Raw genomic sequence first — 10,448 nt, forward strand, 5'->3', positions numbered from 1 at the left:
ACCTGAACTACTGTCCTACAGAGACAAACAGCATCTACACAAACAGCCACCTGAACTACTGTCCTACAGAGACAAACAGCATCTACACAAACAGCCACCTGAACTACTGTCCTACAGAGACAAACAGCCACCTGAACTACTGTCCTACAAAGACAAACAGCATCTACACAAACAGCCACCTGAACTATTGTCCTACAAAGACAAACAGCCACCTGAAGTACTGTCCTACAGAGACAAACAGCATCTACACAAACAGCCACCTGAACTACTGTCCTACAAAGACAAACAGTGAATCTGAGAAAAATGGCTTTAAAGTTTGTTTGTTTTTCCATGCATTAATTTAATGGTGTTATAGCCATGACCACTGCTCTGACCTATGACCCCTAAGTACTGATACTGCACTCTGCCTTGGTATGACCTATGACCCCTAAGTACTGATACTGCACTCTGCCTTGGTCTGACCTATGACCCCTAAGTACTGATACTGCACTCTGCCTTGGTATGACCTATGACCCCTAAGTACTGATACTACACTCTGCCTTGGTCTGACCTTAAACAGCTGTCTGGGTAATGAAACAGCAAAGTGCAGCATCTAGAAATCTAAATGTGTTGATCCAGATTTATTGTTGTTTTTCTGTTTGACGGAAACACTTTGAGTTCTAACTACATTCCAACTGTATTTAATGGTGTTATGTAGTTGTGTTGTCATGTTGTATTGTAGTAACCCTCAACTGTATTTAATGGTGTTATGTAGTTGTGTTGTCATGTTGTATTGTAGTAACCCTCAACTGTATTTAATGGTGTTATGTAGTTGTGTTGTCATGTTGTGAATGTTGTATTGTAGCAGGCCTAACCCTCAACATTTTCTGGTGATGGAGAGAGACACAGACAAGACACAGACACAGCAACAGAATAGGATATGATGGAGAGAGACAGACAAGACACGGAGACAGCAACAGAATAGGACATGATGGAGAGAGACACAGACAAGACACAGAGACAGCAACAGAATAGGATATGATGGAGAGAGACAGACAAGACACGGAGACAGCAACAGAATAGGACATGATGGAGAGAGACACCAGACAGGACACAGAGACAGCAACAGAATGTGATATGACGGAGAGAGACATCAGACAAGACACAGAGACAGCAACAGAGGAATAGGATTTGATGGAGAGAGACACCAGACAAGACACAGAGACAGCAACAGAGGAATAGGATTTGATGGAGAGAGACACCAGACAAGACACAGAGACAGCAACAGACGACACAGAGAAAGTGATGGAGAGAGACAGAAGAGAATAGAGTTCCAGACAGTTGTAGAATGTATACCAAGACACATTGTAAGAGCTATAAAGAGAGAGGGGGTGGGAGAGAGAACAGGCATAACCTGATATGTAAATGAGCAGAGCAAATGAAACTCACTTTTGACGACCTGATGATCATCCAGACTGTGTTTCTATTGAGAGATAAAAGGTAAGACGACGATTGTTATGTGTTTTCATATAGTAGATGATATTGTTATGTGTCATATAGTTGATGATATTGTTATGTGTCATGTAGTTGATGATATTGTTATGTGTATTCATATAATTGATGATATTTCTGGTGGACAGTGTTATAATAGTCCTACTCTCATTAAAATGTTTTCAATATAAATGAGATGCGTGGGGTGAATTTGTTCTGTGCCCATCTGTGTGCCCCAGGGCGATCACTCCTACACTATCTAGAATCTAAAAGGGTTATTTGGCTGTCCCCATAGGAGAACCCTTTGTAGAACCCTTTTTGGTACTAGGTAGAACCCTTTAGGGTTCCATGAAGAACCCTTTCCACAGAGGGTTCTGCATAGAAGCCAGGAGAATTCTACCTGGAACCCAAAAGTGTTCTCCTATGGGGACAGCCAGAGGACCTGTTTGGAACCCTTTAGTCTAAGAGTGTACTGTATCATAGGTCTATAGACCAGGGTGATCTCCTACTGTATCATAGGTCTATAGACCAGGGTGATCTCCTACTGTATCATAGGTCTATAGACCAGGGTGATCTCCTACTGTATCATAGGTCTATAGACCAGGGTGATCTCCTACTGTATCATAGGTCTATGGACCAGGGTGATCTCCTACTGTATCATAGGTCTATAGACCAGGGTGATCTCCTACTGTATCATAGGTCTATAGACCAGGGTGATCTCCTACTGTATCATAGGTCTATAGACCAGGGTGATCTCCTACTGTATCATAGGTCTATAGACCAGGGTGATCTCCTACTGTATCATAGGTCTATAGACCAGGGTGATCTCCTACTGTATCATAGGTCTATAGACCAGGGTGATCTCCTACTGTATCATAGGTCTATAGACCAGGGTGATCTCCTACTGTATCATAGGTCTATAGACCAGGGTGATCTCCTACTGTATCATAGGTCTATAGACCAGGGTGATCTCCTACTGTATCATAGGTCTATAGACCAGGGTGATCTCCTACTGTATCATAGGTCTATAGACCAGGGTGATCTCCTACTGTATCATAGGTCTATAGACCAGGGTGATCTCCTACTGTAAGACTAACAACAACTTACACTTCCTCAAAACAGGTTGTGTGTATTCATTAGTGCCCACTGTAACAAAACAACAGAAACCGTTTAGGTCACATTGTACAGCATTTAGAGAACTGTCTATGTTTTATGCAACATTTTAATACTGTTGGCTGTGGAGTAAACTAATGAACACAGCCCAGGTTGTTGCCTACGACTCGGCATGTTGATACCTGCCTGATGCTGAAACCTGAACGTAGCCTGAGGGGTAAACTAATGAACACAGCCCAGGTTGTTGCCTACGACTCGGCATGTTGATACCTGCCTGATGCTGAAACCTGAACGTAGCCTGAGGGGTAAACTAATGAACACAGCCCAGGTTGTTGCCTACGACTCGGCATGTTGATACCTGCCTGATGCTGAAACCTGAACGTAGCCTGAGGGGTAAACTAATGAATACATCCCAGGTTGTAGATAAATTAAATGTCTGGTGTAATGTTAGTATAGTGAAGTAAAACACTCCTAACAGTCTACTTCTACTGAGACAGGTTGGTGTCAGTTTAATCATACAACATGGAGCTGACTGGACGTGGTCAAGTCAAATTCAATATATCCATATTCATATATTATAGTTCTACATTTAACACTTCATATGATCATGTAATTGTACCATAGTTCCTCTATACTGTAGTGATCCTCACTATATGAGCCACGTCTCAATTCCAACCAAGTTACCCAATTGATGCCAATGGTGCGATGCGTAGGTTGTTCACCTTTAACACATGCAACCTGTGTTCACTTCCCTGCCCTGCTGTTTGCTACATTGGTGTCAGAAGTGGTGTCTGAGACAAGCTTTTGTGTGAGCCAGGTAACAATTCCCACCATGTGGGTTAACCCTATTGGTGCAATACGTAGGGTGTTGACCTCCCTGCCCGCTGTTTTCAACTATATTAACAGCACAGGCTGCCCGTAGGGTGTTGACCTCCCTGCCTGCTGTTTTCAACTAAATTAACAGCACAGGCTGCCCTGACATTTGTTGAAGAAAGAGACACAATAATACGAGTGAAAGGATTTTAGGATAATATCAGTAAGTGTTGATTTAGAGTTGTCTTCTGGGTTCAGCCTTCTAGTTGCCTTTATCAACAGGTTGAAATGTAATAAATGACATCACAATGACATGTCCTCAGAGTTGGAAAGATCCTACATCTGTACACATTATTTAACATGGTGACATGGTGCTGCTAGTGATAGAAAACATTAAGAGACAGAATACAGGCGGTGCAGTTTGCACAAAGTTTACGTACAACAATATATTGAACTAGGTAGAGTGAGCATAGAGCTAAAGGCTATAACCACGGGGAAGAAACTGTTCAGATTGGGGTCTATAACATCCAATCACAGAGGTTTACAGCAGCTGACAGTTGCAACTTCATTGCTAATAACTCAAACTTCCTTTTTCAGATAAAGACATCATCTCTGTACAGATGTAGGATCTGAATTTGATCACCCTGTTGCAGGAAAACTAAAACTTGCAGTGTATTTGATGTTTTAAAAGGCTTCTGAAGTTTGTCATTTCCACTTTCCGCTTTAAAATGTTAATTATAATCCACATAATGTTTCTGCTTCAGTAAACTGTCTCAAATTAAGATCCTACATCTGTAGCAAAACACCTGTCTTTCATGTGTATGACTCTATCAGGATATATATACCTCTCTCTAATGTATATGACTAAAACACCTGTCTTCCATGTGTTCTCCTTTGACCATTTGACATCTTGTATTTACTGTTGTTTAGGCTGGTTGAATGAGTTGCCTATGAAAGCTACTTCATCTGTAAGAAAACAGGCGTCTGCACCAGTGACTGTAAGTTATGTGATTTCCTCATATGAAATTAAAAGTATGTTTGTAGCCTACGCAGTTATAAAATGGCTGTTGAAACTGTGGCACATATTTCTCAGTACATTAGAAGTCAGATAAATGTGTTGAGACGTAGGAAAGATGGGCAAACCCTCGTTGGTCTTGGCTTTCTACAAACTATTATAAGGTTAGTCGATGTCAGACATTCAATAGTCAGAGTAGGTTTGAGTTATGATCACTTATCATGCTGACAAACCTGATGTTCTCTGTGAACTGATCTGAACAGGTTTAGGCTGGTCATCTATGATATGTAGGTTATATACAGTACATTCTCTGTCCTGCTACTGGTAGGACTATAACATTATGTGAACTGACCTGAACAGGTTTAGACTGGTCATCTATGATATGTAGGTTATATACAGTACATTCTCTGTCCTGCTACTGGAAGGACTATAACATTATGTGAACTGATCTGAACAGGTTTAGACTGGTCATCTATGATATGTAGGCTATAGCCGAGGTATAGACCTTGATCTACATATCACTAACAAACTGCTATTATATATTATAATCTAGTCTACTTTACATAATATACCATCTACATATCACTAACAACCCACTACTATACATTATAACCTAGTCTACTTTACATAATATAACATCTACATATCACTAACAACCCACTACTATACATTATAACCTAGTCTACTTTACATAATATAACATATCACTAACAACCCACTACTATACATTATAACCTAGTCTACTTTACATAATATAACATCTATATATCACTAACAACCCACTACTATACATTATAACCTAGTCTACTTTACATAATATAACATATCACTAACAACCCACTACTAGACATCATAACCTAGTCTACTTTACATAATATAACATCTACATATCACTAACAACCCACTACTATACATTATAACCTAGTCTACTTTACATAATATAAAATCTCTTACTTGTTGCAAATAACCTTTCTGAATGGATCAATGATTTCCTCCTCAGATCAATCATGTCCGTTTTAGCCCTTCTGTCTACATTCTCAGATACATTTTGAAAATAACTACATATTAATGTCATGTTCATGTGATTGCATTAAATCATCTGATTGTTTCTATGTCTGTTAGTAAATGTTTTACAAGAGATAATTAATAAATGATAACAATTGACATTAAATAATTACTGTGTTAACCACAACCAACATTTTGGATCTCTGTTTAGGGGTCAGTTCTCATAAATGAGTCTCTCTGGGGAGAGAGATGAGGGGGGCCCTGCCTCTAAAATGAGTCTCTCTGGGGAGGGAGAGACTGAACCTGCCTCTAAAATGAGTCTCTCTGGGGAGAGAAAGGAGGGGGTCCCTGAATCTAAAAGGAGTCTCTCTGGGGAGAGAGAGGATTGGGTCCCTGCCTCTAAAATTAGTTTCTCTGGGGAACATGACACCAAAGCTAAGAGGTGAGATGACAATTTTTGATATCATTAATATGTTTTTATTTCCATTTGTTTTTTAATCAGAAATGGTTGCTTATGGTTACCTTCAATATTACTGTTCTCAGATTTTTAACTAATAGATTTTAGATGGGTATATATATTTTTTATTTATTTATTGCAAAATGCTATATATCCATTGTTTAGCTGGAATGGAATGTTGGTATCCTGTATATTTGACTGATATGTGGTTGTCTCACCTAGATATCTATATATCCATTATTGTCTCACCTAGATATCTATATATCCATTGTTGTCTCACCTAGATATCTATATATCCATTGTTGTCTCACCTAGATATCTATATATCCATTGTTGTCTCACCTAGATATCTATATATCCATTGTTGTCTCACCTAGATATCTATATATCCATTGTTGTCTCACCTAGATATCTATATATCCATTGTTTAGCTGGAATGGAATGTTGGTATCCTGTATATTTGACTGATATGTGGTTGTCTCACCTAGATATCTATATATCCATTATTGTCTCACCTAGATATCTATATATCCATTGTTGTCTCACCTAGATATCTATATATCCATTGTTGTCTCACCTAGATATCTATATATCCATTGTTGTCTCACCTAGATATCTATATATCCATTGTTGTCTCACCTAGATATCTATATATCCATTGTTGTCTCACCTAGATATCTATATATCCATTGTTGTCTCACCTAGATATCTATATATCCATTGTTGTCTCACCTAGATATCTATATATCCATTGTTGTCTCACCTAGATATCTATATATCCATTGTTGTCTCACCTAGATATCTATATATCCATTGTTGTCTCACCTAGATATCTATATATCCATTGTTGTCTCACCTAGATATCTATATATCCATTGTTGTCTCACCTAGATATCTATATATCCATTGTTGTCTCACCTAGATATCTATATATCCATTGTTGTCTCACCTAGATATCTATATATCCATTGTTGTCTCACCTAGATATCTATATATCCATTGTTGTCTCACCTAGATATCTATATATCCATTGTTGTCTCACCTAGATATCTATATATCCATTGTTGTCTCACCTAGATATCTATATATCCATTGTTGTCTCACCTAGATATCTATATATCCATTGTTGTCTCACCTAGATATCTATATATCCATTGTTGTCTCACCTAGATATCTATATATCCATTGTTGTCTCACCTAGATATCTATATATCCATTGTTGTCTCACCTAGATATCTATATATCCATTGTTGTCTCACCTAGATATCTATATATCCATTGTTGTCTCACCTAGATATCTATATATCCATTGTTGTCTCACCTAGATATCTATATATCCATTGTTGTCTCACCTAGATATCTATATATCCATTGTTGTCTCACCTAGATATCTATATATCCATTGTTGTCTCACCTAGATATCTATATATCCATTGTTGTCTCACCTAGATATCTATATATCCATTGTTGTCTCACCTAGATATCTATATATCCATTGTTGTCTCACCTAGATATCTATATATCCATTGTTGTCTCACCTAGATATCTATATATCCATTGTTGTCACCTAGATATCTATATATCCATGTTGTCTCACCTAGATATCTATATATCCATTGTTGTCTCACCTAGATATCTATATATCCATTGTTGTCTCACCTAGATATCTATATATCCATTGTTGTCTCACCTAGATATCTATATATCCATTGTTGTCTCACCTAGATATCTATATATCCATTGTTGTCTCACCTAGATATCTATATATCCATTGTTGTCTCACCTAGATATCTATATATCCATTGTTGTCTCACCTAGATATCTATATATCCATTGTTGTCTCACCTAGATATCTATATATCCATTGTTGTCTCACCTAGATATCTATATATCCATTGTTGTCTCACCTAGATATCTATATATCCATTGTTGTCTCACCTAGATATCTATATATCCATTGTTGTCTCACCTAGATATCTATATATCCATTGTTGTCTCACCTAGATATCTATATATCCATTGTTGTCTCACCTAGATATCTATATATCCATTGTTGTCTCACCTAGATATCTATATATCCATTGTTGTCTCACCTAGATATCTATATATCCATTGTTGTCTCACCTAGATATCTATATATCCATTGTTGTCTCACCTAGATATCTATATATCCATTGTTGTCTCACCTAGATATCTATATATCCATTGTTGTCTCACCTAGATATCTATATATCCATTGTTGTCTCACCTAGATATCTATATATCCATTGTTGTCTCACCTAGATATCTATATATCCATTGTTGTCTCACCTAGATATCTATATATCCATTGTTGTCTCACCTAGATATCTATATATCCATTGTTGTCTCACCTAGATATCTATATATCCATTGTTGTCTCACCTAGATATCTATATATCCATTGTTGTCTCACCTAGATATCTATATATCCATTGTTGTCTCACCTAGATATCTATATATCCATTGTTGTCTCACCTAGATATCTATATATCCATTGTTGTCTCACCTAGATATCTATATATCCATTGTTGTCTCACCTAGATATCTATATATCCATTGTTGTCTCACCTAGATATCTATATATCCATTGTTGTCTCACCTAGATATCTATATATCCATTGTTGTCTCACCTAGATATCTATATATCCATTGTTGTCCTCACCTAGATATCTATATATCCATTGTTGTCTCACCTAGATATCTATATATCCATTGTTGTCTCACCTAGATATCTATATATCCATTGTTGTCTCACCTAGATATCTATATATCCATTGTTTGTCTCACCTAGATATCTATATATCCATTGTTGTCTCACCTAGATATCTATATATCCATTGTTGTCTCACCTAGATATCTATATATCCATTGTTGTCTCACCTAGATATCTATATATCCATTGTTTGTCTCACCTAGATATCTATATATCCATTGTTGCTCAACCTAAGATATCTATATATCCATTGTTGTCTCACCTAGATATCTATATATCCATTGTTGTCTCACCTTAGATATCTATATATCCATTGTTGTCCCTCACCTAGATATCTATGCCGGGGGGGGGGTGGGGGGGATCCATTGTTGTCGTTCTCAACTAGATATCTAAGATATCCATGTTGTTCTCACCTAGAGATCTATATATCCATGTGTTCTCACCTGTCTCACCTAGATATCTATATATCCATTGTTGTCTCACCTAGATATCTATATATCCATTGTTGTCTCACCTAGATATCTATATATCCATTGTTGTCTCACCTAGATATCTATATATCCATTGTTGTCTCACCTAGATATCTATATATCCATTGTTGTCTCACCTAGATATCTATATATCCATTGTTGTCTCACCTAGATATCTATATATCCATTGTTGTCTCACCTAGATATCTATATATCCATTGTTGTCTCACCTAGATATCTATATATCCATTGTTGTCTCACCTAGATATCTATATATCCATTGTTGTCTCACCTAGATATCTATATATCCATTGTTGTCTCACCTAGATATCTATATATCCATTGTTGTCTCACCTAGATATCTATATATCCATTGTTGTCTCACCTAGATATCTATATATCCATTGTTGTCTCACCTAGATATCTATATATCCATTGTTGTCTCACCTAGATATCTATATATCCATTGTTGTCAGCTATCCATTGTTATCTCCACCTAGATATCTATATATCCATTGTTGTCTCACCTAGATATCTATATATCCATTTTGTCTCACCTAGATATCTATATATCCATTGTTGTCTCACCTAGATATCTATATATCCATTGTTGTCTCACCTAGATATCTATAATCCATTGTGTCTCACCTAGATATCTATATATCCATTGTGTCTCACCTAGATATCTATATATCCATTGTTGTCTCACCTAGATATCTATATATCCATTGTTGTCTCACCTAGATATCTATAATCCATTGTTGTCTCACCTAGATATCTATATATCCATTGTTGTCTCACCTAGATATCTATATATCCATTGTTGTCTCACCTAGATATCTATATATCCATTGTTGTCTCACCTAGATTCTATAATAATCCAATTGTTGTCTCACCTAGATATCTATATATCCATTGTTGTTCTCACCTAGATATCTATATATCCATTGTTGTCTCACCTAGATATCTATATATCCATTGTTGTCTCACCTAGATATCTATATATCCATTGGTCTCACCTAGATATCTATATATCCATTGTTGTCTCACCTAGATATCTATATATCCATTGTTGTCTCACCTAGATATCTATATATCCATTGTTGTCTCACCTAGATATCTATATATCCATTGTTGTCTCACCTAGATATCTATATATCCATTGTTGTCTCACCTAGATATCTATATATCCATTGTTGTCTCACCAAGATATCTATATATCCATTGTTGTCTCACCTAGATATCTATATATCCATTGTTGTCTCACCTAGATATCTATATATCCATTGTTGTCTCACCTAGATATCTATATATCCATTGTTGTCTCACCTAGATATCTATATATCCATGTTGTCTCACCTAGATATCTAT

General features: G+C 36.7%; 1 long non-coding RNA gene across 1 annotated transcript; it reads left to right on the forward strand.

Moving 5' to 3' along the window:
- The first annotated feature begins 1,223 nt into the window (after positions 1-1,223).
- Positions 1,224-5,678, forward strand: LOC116364161 (uncharacterized). The gene is made up of 3 exons (XR_004207929.1): positions 1,224-1,479; positions 4,327-4,394; positions 5,628-5,678. It is a non-coding gene; the product is annotated as an uncharacterized LOC116364161 (long non-coding RNA).
- The last annotated feature ends 4,770 nt before the right edge of the window (positions 5,679-10,448 follow it).

Source organism: Oncorhynchus kisutch, unplaced genomic scaffold (assembly GCF_002021735.2).
Source record: "Oncorhynchus kisutch isolate 150728-3 unplaced genomic scaffold, Okis_V2 scaffold1014, whole genome shotgun sequence".
Taxonomy (NCBI): domain Eukaryota; kingdom Metazoa; phylum Chordata; class Actinopteri; order Salmoniformes; family Salmonidae; genus Oncorhynchus; species Oncorhynchus kisutch.